The following is a 14,101-nucleotide window of genomic DNA, read 5'->3' on the forward strand; positions in this document are numbered from 1 at the left end:
AGGCCTCCGAATAATTAATTTTCGTATTAATTATGTCATGTTGAAGATGTGTTGGAAAGAAAATTAGCAACGCAAAACCGTACCAGGGGCAGTTTTGTCATTTGTCGCGACAGTGTCGGAATGGACCAAAATTTGGCAGGTTGATAGGAAACGGACCCAGAATTCGGACTCGAGGCATAGACCCGGGATCATGGGATTTTAGCCAAATTCATTCGTTTAGGCCTCCGAATAATTAATTTTCGTATTAATTATGTCAGGTTGAAGAAGTGTTGGACAGAAGCTTAACAAAGAAAAATCGCACCAGGGATAATTTCGTCCTTAGTCGCGACGGTGTCGGAATGGGACGAAATTTGGCAGGTTGATTGGAAACGACCCCAGAAATTGGACTCGGGGCACAGACCCGGATCACGAGATTTTAGACAAATTCCTTCGTTTTGGCCTCCGAATAATTAATTTCCGTATTAATTATGTCAGGCTGAAGATGTGTTGGACAGAAAATTAACAACGCAAAATCGCACCAGGGGCAATTTCGTCATTATGTCAGGTTGAAGATGTGTTGGACAGAAAATTAACAACGCAAAATCGCACCAGGGGCAATTTCGTCATTTGTCACGACGACATCGGAATGGGCTGAAATTTGACATGTTGAGTGGAAACTGCCCCAGAAATTGGAATCGGGGCACAGCCCCGGGATCACGGGATTTTAGCCAAATTACTTCTTTTAGGCCTCCGAATAATTAATTTTCGTATTAATTATGTCAGGTCAAAGAAGTGTTGGACAGAAAATTGACAAAGAAAAACCGCACTAGTGGAAATTTAGTCATTTGTCGCGACGATGTCGAAATGGGTAGAAATTTGGCAAGTCGATTGGAAACGGAACGAGAAATTGGACTAGAGGCATAGACCCGGGATCACGGGATTTTAGCTAAATTCCTTTGTTTAGGCCTCCGAATAATTAATTTCTGTATTAATTATGTCAGGTTGAAGATGTGTTGGACGGAAAATTAACAACGCAAAATCGCAGCAGGGGCAATTTTGCCATTTGTTGCGACGGCGTCGAAATGGGCTGAAATTTAGCAGGTTGATTAGAAACGAACCCAGAAATTGGACTCGGGGCACAGACCCGGATCACGGGATTTTAGCCAAATTCCTTCATTTAGGCCTCTGAATAATTAATTTTCATATTAATTATGTTAGGTTGAAGAAGTGTTGGACTAAAAATTAACAAAGAAAAATCGCACCAGGGACAATTTCGTCATTTGTCACGACGACGTCGGAATGGGTCGAAATTTGACAGTTGATTGGAAATGGCCCCAGAAATTGGACTCGAGGAACGGCCTCGAGATCACGGGATTTTAGCCAAATTCCTTTGTTTAGGCCTCCAAATAATTAATTTTCGTATTAATTATCTCAGGTGAAGAAATGTTGGACAGAAAATTAACAAAGAAAAACTGCACCATAGGAAATTTCGACACTCGTCGTGACGGTGTCGGAATGGGCCGAAATTTGGTAGGTCGATTGGAAATGGCCCGAGAAATTGGAATCGGGGCACAGACCCTGGATCACGGGCTTTTAGGCCAAAGTCCTTCGTTTAGGCCTCCGAATAATTAATTTTCGTATTAATTACGTCAGGTTGAAGATGTGTTGGACAGAAAATTAACAACGCAAAACCGCACCAGGGGCAATTTTGTCGTTTGTCGTGACGGTATCGAAAAGGGCCCAAATTTGGTAGGTCAATTTGAAACAGACCCAGAAATTGGACTTAGGGCACAATTCTGGGATCACGGGATTTTAGCCAAATTCCTTCGTTTAGGCCTCCGAATAATTAATTTCCGTATTAATTACGTCAGGTTGAAGATGTGTTGGACAGAAAATTAACAACGCAAAACCGCACCAGGGGCAATTTTGTCGTTTGTCGTGACGGTATCGAAAAGGGCCCAAATTTGGTAGGTCAATTTGAAACAGACCCAGAAATTGGACTTAGGGCACAATTCTGGGATCACGGGATTTTAGCCAAATTCCTTCGTTTAGGCCTCCGAATAATTAATTTCCGTATTAATTATGTCAGCTTGAAGAAGTGTTGAACAGAAAATTAACAAAGAAAAACCGCAGCATGGGCAATTTTGTCATTTGTCGCGACGGTGTCGGAATGGGATGAAATTTGGCAAGTTCATTGAAAGCGGCCCCAGAAATTGGGATCACGGGATTTTAGCCAAATTCCCTCATTTACGCCTCCGAATAATTAATTTCCAAGGGCAATTTCATCATTTGTTGCGGCGATGTCGGAATGGGTCGAAATTTGGCAGGTTGATTGGAAACGGCCCCAGAAATTGGACTCGGGGCACAATCCCGGGATCATAGGATTTTAACCAAATTCCTTCGTTTAGGCCTCCGAATAATTAATTTCCGTATTAATTATGTCCGGCTGAAGATGTGTTGGACAGAAAATTAACATTGCAAAATTGCACTAGGGACAATTTCATCATTCGTCGAGACGGTGTCGGAATGGGCTGAAATTTGGCAGGTTGATTGGAAACGGCCCGAGAAATTGGACTCGGGCATAGACCCGGGATCACGGGATTTTAGCCAAATTCCTACGTTTAGGCCTCCAAATAATTAGTTTCAGCATTAATTATGTCAGGTTGAAGATGTGTTGGACAGAAAATTAACAACGCAAAATCGCAGCACGGGCAATTTTGCCGTTTGTCGCGACGGTGTCGGAATGGGCCAAAATTTGGCAGGTTCATTGGAAACGGCCCGAGAAATTGGACTCGAGGCACAGACCCAGGATCACGGGATTTTATCCAAAGTCCTTCGTTTAGGCCTCCGAATAATTAATTTCCGTATTAATTACGTAAAGTTGAAGATGTGTTGGACAGAAATTAGCAACGTAAAACCGCACCGGGGCAATTTTGTCGTTCGTCGTGACGGTGTCGAAATGGGCAAAAATTTGGCAGGTTGATTAGAAATGGACCAGAAATTGGACTCAAGGCACAATTCTGGGATCACGGGATTTTAGCCAAATTCCTTTGTTTAGGCCTCCGAATAATTAATTTCCGTATTAATTATGTCAGCTTGAAGAAGTGTTGAACAGAAAATTAACAAACAAAAACCGCAGCACGGGCAATTTTGTCATTTGTCGCGACGGTGTCGGAATGGGACGAAATTTGGCAAGTTGATTGAAAACGGCCCCAGAAATTGGACTCGGGGCACAGACCCGGGATCATGGGATTTTAGCCAAATTCCCTCATTTAGGCCTCCGAATAATTAATTTCCAGGGGCAATTTCGTCATTTGTCGCGACGGTATTGGAATGGGCCGAAATTTGGCAGTTGATTGGAAACGGCCCCAGAAATTGGACTCGGGGCACAACCCCGGGATCATAGGATTTTAACCAAATTCCTTCGTTTAGGCCTCCGAATAATTAATTTCCATATTTATTATGTCTGGCTGAAGATGTGTTGGACTGAAAATTAACAACGCAAAACTGCACTAGGGACAATTTCATCATTTGTCGCGACGATGTCGAAATGGCCTGAAATTTGGCAGGTTGATTGGAAGCGGCTCCAGAAATTGGACTCGGGGAATAGACTTGGGATCGTGAAATTTTAGCCAAATTCCTTCGTTTAGGCCTCTGAATAATTAATTTCTGTATTAATTATGTCAGGTTGAAGAAGTGTTGGACAGAAAATTAACAAAGAAAAATCGCACCAGGGGCAATTTCGTCACTTGTCGCGACGGTGTCGGAATGGGCCGAAATTTGGCAGGTTGATTGGAAATAGCCCCAGAAATTGGAGTTGGGGCGTAGAATCAGGATCACGGAATTTTAGCCAAATTCCTACGTTTAGGCCTCCGAGTAATTAGTTTCAGTATTAGTTATGTCTGGTTGAAGATATGTTGGACAAAAAATTAACAACGTAAAATCGGACCAGGGGCGATTTTGTCGTTTGTCGCCACGACGTCAAAATGGGCCAAAATTTGGCATGTTGATTAGAAACGGACCCTGAAATTGGACTCGGGGCACAGCCCCAGGATCATGGGATTTTAGCGAAATTCCTTCGTTCAGGCCTTTGAATAATTAATTTTCGTATTAATTATGTCAGGTTAAAGAAGTGTTGGATAGAAAATTAACAAAGAAAAATCGCACTAGGGGCAATTTCGTCATTTATCACCACGGCGTCGGAATGGGCTGAAATTTGACAGGTTGTTTGGAAACGGCCCCAGAAATCTATGCCCCCGGGATCACGAGATTTAAGCAAAATTCCTTCATTTAGGCCTCCGAATAATTCATTTCCATACTAATTATGTCAGGTTGAAGATGTGTTGGACAGAAAATTAACAACGCAAAACTGCCCCTGGGGCAATTTTTTCGTTTGTCGTGACGGTGTCGAAATGGGTCGAAATTTAGCAGGTTGATTAGAAACAGACCCTGAAATCGGACTCGGGGCATGGACCCGGGATCGTGGGATTTTAGCCAAATTCCTTCGTTTAGGCCTCCGAATAATTAATTTTCGTATTAATTATGTTAAGCTGAAGATGTGTTGGACAGAAAATTATCAATACAAAACCGCACCAGGGGCAATTTCATCATTTGTCGCGACGGTGTCGAAATAGGCCGAAATTTGGCAGGTTGAGCGAAAACGGCCCCAGAAATTGGACTCAGGGTACAGACCCAGGATCATGGGATTTTAGCTAAATTCCTTCGTTTAGGCCTCCGAATAATTAATTTCCATAATAATTGTGTTAGGTTGAAGAAGTGTTGGATAGAAAATTAACAAAGAAAAATCGCACCAGGGGCATTTTCATCATTTGTCGCCACGGTGTCGGAATGGGTCGAAATTTGGCAGGTTGATTGGAAATGGCCCCAGAAATTGTTGTCGAGGCAAAGACCCGGGATTACGGGATTTTATCCAAATTCCTTTGTTTAGGCCTCTGAATAATTAATTTCCTTATTAATTATGTCAAGCTGAAGATGTGTTGGACAGAAAATTAACAACGCAAAATTGTACCAGGGGCAATTTTGTCATTTGTCGCGACAGTGTTGTAATGGGCCGAAATTTGGCAGGTTGATTAGAAACGGCCCCAAAAATTGGAGTCGGGGCACAGACCCGGGATCATAGGATTTAGCCAAATTCCCTCGTTTAGGCCTCCGTGAGACTTCCGAACAACTATACAGGTGCAAAATGACATAGTAATCTTCAATCAATACTTAGACACTGAAGATGATTGACGTTGAGAAATGTCTCAATTGAGTTCAATTACAAATCATGAACTAAGTAGTGACTTGGTCCTATAATCTCTGTCAGCTAAAGCTATTCACAACTAATTATGAATTTAACATGAATAAGCTCGAATGTAAAAATATTGAGTTGCTTAACATGCTTAGGACTGTTAACCCCTTTATCGAAGTTGGTAGTGGGCAAACCATTGATTCCTTTAAAGATATTAAGAGGAAGTCTAAAGGGGCTTTGTGAAAGCACCCAATATGGTTAAGACAGTATAAGCGAAAGGACAAATACCAAATCTAATGACCCTTGGTTTCATTATAGAATGAAAAGTCATTGGAAGGAATATTGTATGGCTTACGTCTACTTCACGAGTTTCTTAGGTATATGATACCAGGTGCAAATATCGTATTTATACAAATATGGAGAAACTAAAAGAAGTAGACCACTGCGAAAGGGAGAAGTTGACATACACGTTGGAGATGAGCAAAGGTTGCTACATTACCTGTATGAATATACTTCTTACCATTGCCTTTTGATTTAGTATTGAAATTAGAGAAATGTCGTTTTATGCCAACTATAGCTAGAACATTAAAATGAATTTCATGTTCGGACATGAACTATTTTAATGTTAAGGACAATTGTTGTTCTTGTTTATCTTGTTAAAGATCCTAATGGCTATGGTAAATTATAAAACGACATTTATATTTTTTAATACTAAAGATTCTATAATAAGTATAGAAATTATAAGGCATAAATACTATAATCTAATTATTACCAAAAATCTGGCATGACAGACTTTGTCATTTAAATGAAATATAATTCCAAAGTTACATAAAGATGTATACTTGGGATTAATTCATTTTGACAAGTACAAATTATGCATGTCTGGCACAATAACAAAATCTTCTTTTGCGTGAAAAGAAGAAAGGTCAGCATAATTACTGGTCTAATGCATAGTGATGCATATGGATTCATGTCAATCAATATCAGGTAATGTTTCTCTTATTTCATCAACGATCAAGTATACTTGATGAAAACTCAAACATGAAACTCTTGAAAAAGTTCAAGGGATTCACACTAGAATTAGAGAAACAAAGAGGTAAAGATACTTTCACATTAAGATTCGATCAAGTGAGAGTATCTTAAAGATAAAATTTAGATTATCTAAGAGAGAATGAGATTCTCGTGCAGTGGACTCCTTCATATACACTGCAGTAAGGTGGTGTATCTAAAAGGAGGAATCGTTAATTATTACATATAATACGATTAATAACAAGCCATGCAAATTTCTCAAAATTGTTTTGAGGTCACGCATTGATTGCAGTGTGCAACACACTAAACCATGTCCCATCTAAATTTGTTAACAGAGTTCCATACGAGTTATGGAAAGACAATAGTCCTAATTTATCTTATATGAAAGATTGGGATCATGGCGCTTATTTGAAGCGCCTTAAATCGGATAAGTTTGAGACTGAATCCGATAAATACATATCTGTGTGATATTCAAAGGAGACATTTGAATATAAATTCTATTATCATGAAGAAAGTCTTCGTCTCACGATACATCGTCTTCTTAGAGAAAATGTTTACTCTAAGAGAGGACAGTGGGAGTAAAATAGAATTTTGAAAGAGTTTAAGAGTCCACAGATATAGTTAACCAAGTAGATAAATCCGAGTTTGATCCCATATCTGATATGTGACATACTTTGGATCATGAAGTAAAGACTACTGAGGACATGACAGCTCTATGTGAATCTAGTAGGATCATTCAACCTTCAAGAGGGTACGAATTCATGATCATTAATCAGGTATCAGTGATCCAGGATAATGAACCTGCTAGTTGCAACAAAATAAAGTCAAGTGTTGACTTAAAAGAGACAGCAAGAGGCCATGAAACTTGAGATGAAACTCGACGCAAGTGAACAAGGTTTGGACCTTGGTCATGCCTCCTAATGGAATAAAGCCCATAAGCTTTTGTAAATAGTTTACAAAAGAAAATGTCGATATGGATATGAATATCCAAGGCTAGAAGCAAAGGTTAATTGTTGACCTTGGTGAAATATTTCTCCTATAGCCTTGCTTAAGTCCATTCGGGTTTTGTTTGCAACAGTTGCATATTGTGAGTATATGTTAAGAGAAGTCTCTTGGAGCTGAAATCTTAGATTTGATGAAAAATTCAAAGTGTTTGATTTTATGAAATTTGAAAAATGAATTGTGTGTTTACAAGAAGATAGTGGGAGCATTTTTCGTATTCCTAAAACATCTCTATGTTTCAATCGTTGAAATAATGGTTGTTAAAAGATTTATTCATAAACGATATGGGATAAGCAAGTTGATCTATAGAGGTAGATCTAGAAGATTGCTTAACTCATCCCAATTTACATAGATGAAATATTGAGAAGATTTCATATGGAGAAATTGGTTTACTCTTAAGCGGTATGTTGGAAAGGTTCCAAAAGTGAAGCAACCGTTGATTCAATAGTAGAAACCTAATACATGGATACTTCAGAAGTAGCAAAGAGTTGCAATATGGATCATGATGTTCATAAATGAATTTGGAGTGGTTCCTGATATTGTTGATCACATACAATAGTATTGTGATAACAATAGAACCATTGCGAAAGCAAGGGAACTAAGGTCTCATCAATGATCCAAACATATATTAAAACGGAATAATCTCATCAGAGAGATAATACATAGAAATGACGTAAAGAGAAGAGCAAATTTCCACATTTAATAAAATTGCAGATCCACTGACAAAGAGTTGTCATAGTATAAACATGATCGTCATGTAGACTTATGATATTTGATACATAAGTGATTGGATCTAGTGCAAGTGGGGGTTTGTAAGTATTATGCCCTAGGTCCAATCAACTTTGGACATAAATACTTTTATATATAATTAATGCAATTAAATGGCAGATCTATTATTTAATTAATAGACAATTAAATAAATAATAGAGTCCGTAGATTCAAATATTTGTAATTTGTTAATCACAAGGAGTTGTGATTGTAGATACAAATTATATATAATTGGATCTTGAATAAACCATGGTCGTAAGTAATAACGAGATACGGATATCGTTATTACGGATAGACCATCACGTGTGGCATTTCTTACTTGTGAAGTAAGTTGCTGATCTCACAAGTTAAAGTGTGGTGACACTTAAATGAACACGTGGATGTTTGTTATAGAACAAAACATTGGAGACCCGTCGAGAGATTCCACATGGATAACTATCTGAGTGTCGGTGGTTAATCTCTAACGTTCGGTAGTGAAATTGGTCCTTTGACTTGAGGTCGTCATGGTACCTTATATGAGGACAGTCATACTTTGGCGGTGTTGGATGTTGCTCTGAAAAGGGCCGCTAATACGACATCGTTTGGGTACGTCAAGAATCGTATGAAGGTTGTGATTGATCAATAAAGGATTCGTCACTCTTAGATAGTAGGAGATTATGATCTGCGTTTCATTCAATTAAGTCAATGATGAAATCCTTGGCCAAGGTGTACTCATAAGTTGAAAAGGAGGAGTTTTCGATTTATATTGACTTAATAGTGGAGTGAAAGATATGATCGATGATCGAGATTGACACAATTCCATATCTCGTAATTGATCGGATATATTGACGAAGGGATTATAGTTTCACGGTAAACAAACGAATTTGGTATTGTCATACCACGTGACATTTCCCGTCACATGTATTGCCCTGACACATTGCTAGATGTCAATCAGGGACGGCGAGTGTGAATTGACGATAAATTAAAAGGGTATTTTAATTTATCAATTTTGATTAGACCAAAATAATATTTCACGTCGTTAGGCATCGTGGTCGGGAACCTAATGGGTCCCACACAAAAGAGAATTGGAAGATTGCAAATTGTCAATTGATTAATTTAACAATCGTTGGATAAATTAATTTATTGGATTTGTTATTTATATTTTCGAATTAATTAATTAGATTAATTAATTCACGGACCGGGTTTAATTAATTGGATTAATTAATTATTGGACCGAACCGGGCCGAGCCTGTTTGGGTTTATATAAATACATAACTAGGGTTTGAGGTCCGTGTGGTTTTCATTATTCTTGCTGGCACAAGAGAAAACCCTAGAGGCTGCAATCATATTCTCGGTGTGGATCACAGTTGGAGGCTGGACAATTGGACAGCTGTGGTGGCGAATCAAGGTTGATGGAATGAAAAGAAAAGCAAAAAGATTGCAGATCTGGAAAAGGTACAATCTTATCACAATTTCTATCTAAACACAAAGGCGATTCTTGGTGGGAATCGAAAATTATTTTAAATTCCGCTATGCATGTATAAGTAGATTCCCAACAACTAAGATGTTTTAGTTCACAGCTTGTCTCTTGCCTACCCATAGATTCAACAACAGTTCGAAAGGTTGCCCTATTTGGGAATCTCCTGATCTATGCTTATTTTCAACTCCTCGAAGCATTTCATCGATTACTACGCCATTCCTCGTCTCTAGGTGCCTAGATATCCACCGTAAGCCTTTCTTCATTTGAACCTCGCCCTTCTAAGGCTATGCCATCCTAAGGTGTTGCTAAATGGATGGAACTTATCAACGTCCATGAATGGTAAATCATAGATCGAACAGTCAAATCAAAAAAATTGGGTGCTATCATATAGCTTTGTATCGGCTAAGTTCATGAGTTGGTGATAAGTAGACTCGAACCGCTGACATCCGTCGCCACAAGGTAAACCACCACCTCTCAGGCCCCCAACTGATTCTACCATAGAGTTCGAGAGAGACAATAATCTCCCCTCCCGATCACAGCTTACAACTTTCATCATTCTGTGCTCTCCAAAGAGCGACTCTTCTCAAAATCTCATTCAAAAAATGTTGAGTTGGAATCCAATTCTAACTAAGGATTTTTGTGGTTCGGAGGTTCCAACTACAGGAGAACCAAGAACGGAGAGCTTTCCCCCCTTCCCGCTCAACTCTTTGGTCTTAAGAATGCTAGTTTTAAGAATGAGTGATTGCCTTTCTCCGACCTTTACTGTCCAACCTGAGAACAGATGGATAATGCGTTCCACTTATTGAATAGGGTTCCATGGTCGATTCGTAACCTCTGGATTCCAAAGGCGCCCTGGGGGTGATCTCATAGTTCCTACGGGGTGGAGATGATGTCAGTCCATGGATTTTCCTTCCTTTTCTTTTGCCGCATTTCACTTAAAGGGTTGAAGGGAGATAGTGCATCAAGCTGTTCGCAAGGGCCAACTTGATCCTCTTTCCTAGGGACCTCAGATGAGGGGCCCCTGGGAGAGCCACCGACTCCAACTATCGTCCATGTATGATCCATACTAGATCTGACTGATTGCCCATCCTACCTCCTCTACGTTCTTGACAGTCCATCTTTGTCTCGGTAGAGTCTTTCAGTGGCATGTTTCGATCCTCTTCCCCATTACTTAGAAAAATTGGGCCATCGATTCAGGCACAAGATACTATCATTTCCACCTAGACAATTAGACATCCAACCTGTAATCACAATGACCCAATTGCAAGAGCAGAGCTTTGCTAACTAAGCTATATGCCCCTGAGCCAAGTGGAGCATGCATGAAGTAGTCAGATCCTTCTTCTATTCTTTTCCCTAGCATAGTTGGGCCATCCTGGACTTGAACCAGAGACCTCGCCCATGAAGTAAATCATCGCACCTATGGTCCATCCAATTGGGATAGAATCAATAGATTTCTTTTCAGGAGCGATTCATCCTTCTCGAACGCAGCATACAACTCTCCATTGTACTGTGCTTTCCAAGTGTGCTTGTTCCTCCCTTCTTCCTTACCCTGTAAGTCTTTGTGAAATAACTCCAATAAGAAGAAAAAAGAAGGTGTTAAGAGACACTTCTGGCCCAACCCTGGACACTCTAAGATCCTTTTTCAAACCTGCTTCCATTTCGAGTCAAGAGATAGATAAATAGACACATCCCATTGCACTGATCGGGGGCGTTCGCAGTGACTGAGGGGGTTGAAGACCAAAAAGTGAGTTATTTACACCAAGCATTCTTCTTACGGCGAGATCCAATCTCCTAGTCCTTATGGAAAGGAAAAAGAATTTCACGCTCTTCCTTTCGAAAATGGAGGATTAGGGAAATCCTCTTAATCGAAGCTTTCTCCAGACCTTCGAGAAAAGCATAAAAAAATGGCTCGAATGGTACGATCCCTCCATCATCCCAGAATGAAAGGGGTGATCTCGTAGTTCTTGGTTTGTGAAGATGCATTGTTAGGTGCTCCATTTTCTTTTCCCATTGAGGACGAACCTAAAATTGTGCTCGAGAGATAGCTATCCATACTCAGATAAGAGATGTATGGATTCTCGAGAAGAGAGGAGCCGTGGTGGTCCCCCGGATTGCTTGAATCCCATGACCGAATCGAAAGTTAGATCTACATTGGATCTCACCCGAATTGCCCCATCTATCCTCCTAAGGAGAGGTTTGGTTTCAAACCTCGGTTCGAATAGGAGGAGTACGACATGCTAATGTGTCTTGGATGATCCACATCTCAGGGTCAGGCACCGATGAGCACATTGAACTATCCATGTGGCTGAGAGCCCTCACAGCCCAGGCATAATGACACAATTATCAACTTGTTCTGACCTAGGATAACAAGTCATGAGCTTGGTCTTACTTCAACATCGTGAAATGAAAGAAGACTTCCATCTCCAAGTTTAACTCAGACATAGCTCCCTTCTTTTTATTTTGCGTGTGAAGCAGTGCAAAACTAGAATACCCAACAAGCATTAGCTCTCCTTGAAAAGGAGGTGATCCAGCCACACCTTCCAGTATGGCTACCTTTTTGCAACTTCACACCAATCTCTAGCCCTACCTTCAGCATCCCATCCTTATGGTTAAGGTAATGACTTCGGGCATGGGCATCTCCCATAGTGTGACATGCGATGTGTACAAGTCTCAAGAACGAATTCATCACTATATGGCTGATCAGTGATTAATAGCGATTCTGGCTTCATGCAGGTAAGTTGCATCCTACAATCCGAACTGAGAATGGGTTTTTGAGTTTAATTATTCGGAGGCCTAAACAAAGGAATTTGGCTAAAATCCCATGATCCCAGGTCTGTGCATCGAGTTCAATTTCTCAGGCTGTTTCCAATCAACCTGCCAAATTTTGTCCCATTTCGACACCGTTGCGACAAATGACGAAATTGCCCCTGGTACGATTTTTTTTTGTTAATTTTCTGTCCAACACTTCTTCAACCTAACATAATTAATACAAAAATTAATTATTCGAAGGTCTAAACGAAGGAATTTTGCTAAAATCCAGAGATCTCAGGTCGTTGAACAGAGTCCAATTTCAGGGGCCGTTTCCAATCAACCTGCCAAATTTCGGCCCATTCCGACACCATCGCGACAAATGACAAAATTACCCTTGGTGCGGTTTTGCTTTGTTAATTTTCTGTCCAAAACTTTCAACCTGACATAATTAATACGAAAATTAATTATTCGAAGGTCTAAACGAAGGAATTTTGCTAAAATCCTGAGATCTCAGGTCATTGAACAGAGTCCAATTTCTAGGGCCGTTTCCAATCAACCTACCAAATTTCGGTCCATTCCGACACCGTCGCCACAAATGAAAAAATTGCCCCTGGTGCGGTTTTACTTTCTTAATTTTCTATCCAACACTTCTTCAACCTGACATAATTAATAAGGAAACTAATTATTCGGAGGCCTAAACGATGGAATTTGGCTAAAATCCTGCGATCCCGGGTCTATGCTCGAGTCCAATTTCTCGGGTCGTTTCCAATCAACCGACAAATTGCGGCCCATTCCAACACCATCATGACAAATGACAAAATGGCCCTTGGTGCGGTGTTGCTTTGTTAATTTTATGTCCAACACCTCTTCAACCTGACATAATTAATACGAAAATTAATTATTCGGAGGCCCAAACGAAGGAATTTAGCTAAAAAGCCGAGATCTCGGGTTTTTTACCTGAGTTCAATTTCTCAAGCCATTTCCAATCAACCTGCAAAATTTCGGCCCATTCCGACACCGTCGTGACAAATGACAAAATTGCCCCTGGTACGATTTTTCTTTGTTAATTTTCTGTCCAAACACTTCTTCAACCTGACATAATTAATACGAAAATTAATTATTCGGAGGCCTAAATGAAGGAATTTGGCTAAGATCCCATGATCCCAAGTCTGTGCTACAAGTCCAATTTCTCAAGTCGTTTCCAATCAACCTGCCAAATTTCAGCCCATTACGACACCATCGTGACCAATGACGAAATTGCCCCTGGTACGATTTTTCTTTGTTAATTTTCTGTCCAACACATCTTCAACCTGACATAATTAATACGGAAATAAATTATTCGGAGGCCTAAACGAAGGAATTTGGCTAAAATCCCGAGATCTCGGGTCTTAGACCCAAGTCCAATTTCTCGAGCCGTTTCCAATCAACTTGCCAAATTTTGGCCAATTCCGACATCGTCGCGACAAATGACAAATTTACCCCTGATGCCATTTTTCTTTGTTAATTTTCTGTCCAACATTTCTTCAACCTGACATAATTAATGTGAAAATTAATTATTTAGAGGCCCAAATGAAGGTATTTGGCTAAAATCCCGTGATCCCGGGTCTGTGCCCCGAGTCCAATTTTTCGGGCCGTTTCCAATCAACCTGCCAAATTTCGACCCATTCCGGCACCGTCGTGACAAATGACGAAATTACCCCTGGTGCGGTTTGGCTTTGTTAATTTTCTGTCCAACACTTCTTTAACCTGACATAATTAATACGGAAATTAATTATTAGGAGGCCTAAACGAAGGAATTTGGCTAAAATCCCTAGATCTCGGGTCTGTAACCCGAGTCCAATTTCTAGGGCCATTTCCAATCA

At 40.0% G+C, this 14,101-nt stretch overlaps 1 pseudogene; it reads right to left on the bottom strand.

Annotated features, from left to right (window-relative positions):
• Positions 1 to 11,279: 11,279 nt before the first annotated feature.
• On the bottom strand, positions 11,280 to 12,174 carry LOC111365602 (annotated as a pseudogene).
• Between the last annotated feature and the right edge of the window lie 1,927 nt (positions 12,175 to 14,101).

The sequence above is a fragment of the Olea europaea genome, chromosome 17, assembly GCF_002742605.1.
Source record: "Olea europaea var. sylvestris chromosome 17, O_europaea_v1, whole genome shotgun sequence".
Lineage (NCBI taxonomy): Eukaryota > Viridiplantae > Streptophyta > Magnoliopsida > Lamiales > Oleaceae > Olea > Olea europaea.